This window comes from Limulus polyphemus, unplaced genomic scaffold (genome assembly GCF_000517525.1).
Source record: "Limulus polyphemus unplaced genomic scaffold, Limulus_polyphemus-2.1.2 Scaffold5199, whole genome shotgun sequence".
Classification (NCBI taxonomy): Eukaryota; Metazoa; Arthropoda; class Merostomata; order Xiphosura; family Limulidae; genus Limulus; species Limulus polyphemus.
This window is the reverse complement of record NW_013670809.1, coordinates 15,717-17,985: the sequence shown is the minus strand read 5'-3', so window position 1 is coordinate 17,985 and position 2,269 is coordinate 15,717.

The following is a 2,269-nucleotide window of genomic DNA, read 5'->3' as shown; positions in this document are numbered from 1 at the left end:
TATAGGGTAGTCGGGTATATAAAAGAGGGGGACAACGTGACGCGGTAATGTGTGTGTAGACAGTGAGTAATTGAACTGCAGTCAGAAGTATTGTTGACGTTCGTTGATTAGCGTTTGTTTTAGCGCGATTGTTGAAGTTAAGTGTATCGGTAAAGTTATATTCGGAAAGAATAAACCAGTTTTATTAAGAAAGGACTTGTGTCGTCAAAGTTTCGTCGGAACGAATTTACTGAAAATCAATTAACAAACGGAGACGTAACAGTTTAATAATCAATGTGACGTATGAAGTGTTGTTAAGGCTGTAAATAATAATGGTTTTGAGCATTACTGATAAAATGTAAAAATTCAAGTTCAGTTGTCTCCTGGTAGCTCATCTATAAATCTAAGGGCTTATAACGCTAACAATCGGGTTTCGAGACTTCAAGTGGGCAGAGCACACATAGCCCATGTGGATAGCTTTGTGCTCAAAAACAAACAGGAGTGTCACCAGTGTAAAAATTTAGTGATGATTATTAAGAAACATTTTTTTCATACTAAAATAGCAAACAAATTTGATCAGCCGAACATTGAACATATATGACAATATAAAGTAAAACGATAAGTTAACTATGCGCATTGAGTAGTTAAGAACTTTGAACTTTGGCCTTCGATCATTTGGATTTAAGATAGTATATAACTTAACCCTCACACTTATTAATAGCAGCATTGGAAACATTCAAAATTACTGTTGCTTTTGATGTTGAAGATTCTGGCAGAAATAAAAATGTATCAATTTTCAAGGATTATGGAAAAGCATCATTTGAAAAGTATAGAACTCCCTAGGGTTCTTTTTTTCCTGGCATTTTATGTAAACCAAACTCATCATAAACAGCACATAACTATAAAGTAGGAATCGAACGCGGCCATTGGTTAGCGTGCCGGGCTGTAGACCTGAGGTTCCGTGGTTTGTGTCCAGTTACAGCAAAAAGAAGGAAAAAATTGCACTCCGCACTTTAGTACCGTGGGTGCGTTATAAGAATTCCGGTCAACTCTGAATATTCCGTTTTACAAAAGTAGCCCTTAACGGCACCTCATATAATAATACATGTGTTATTAAACAACCAGGTCAGGGATCCTGAGAGTTCAGGTATAGCCATTTCTAATTTCTACCTATTATGGACTTAAATAACAGGATTGAATGGCACTTTTATAACGATTCCAGAGTTGAAACTAGTGGAGTGTGTCCAGAAACGTCATGGGTCGAATATTGGACTCTTCGATACGCAACCTGGAACGCTAACCAGTAAGGTTACGCCCGGGACCCTTTTGATGAAGAAAAATTATGTATAAGGGTTTTACGTAAACTTTTCAGTCCCCCAGTGGCACAGCGGTATGTCTGCGGACTTACAACGCTAGAAACCGGGTTTCGATACCCGTGGTGGGCAGAGCACAGATAGCCCATTGTGTAGCTTTGTGCTTAACATCAAAGAACAACAATCGTAAACTTTTCAGCCGCGGCTCATTGAATGGCTCCGAGTTTTTCTTTCAAGTACAAACTTTTAGCTCATAGCTCCGTCATCTCTTCACCGATTTAAGATCTTATTATAGTTTTGGATTCAGGAGGTCAAACCTTTCGATTGATGTATTTGATCACGCCCAAAGTCTCATAAGTTAATTTACTCTAATCCTGCCTAAAAGAATTTCGATTTGAGAGTAGGCTGGTGGAGACATTGATGAGTAATAAAATCGAATCGGGTATACGCGCGCCCCACGCTTGGTATTGCTGGCGCACAAAAATATCGCTAATAAAAAAAGAGAAAAAGGTATCATAGATTAATTTACTCTAATCCTGCCTAAAAGAATTTCAAATGCCACGGCTGTTGAGGATTCCCTCTTGTTTTTTTTAAACGCCTGATGGCTTAAATCATTGCTTAGAAATATACTGTAAACTACCCTTCCTTAAAATACTTGTTTGCCCAAATAATGTTCCACGGTGGGACAGCGGTAAGTTTACTGACTTACGACGCTAAAATCCAGGGCTCGATTTTCCACGGTGGACAAAGCAGATAGCCCAATGTGGCTTTGCTCTAAAATAAACAAACGCTCAAATAATATTTTTTTTCGAATACTTCCAGACATTTATAATATATAATCTATTGTATCTATATAATAATAATTATCTCCTTTCATGGATATTATTGATAATTGTTGATTAATGTCCAGTGTTCAGTGAACAAACTTCCCAGACACTGTCTGTTGAACATAGCCTACAGTAGCATCACAGTTATCA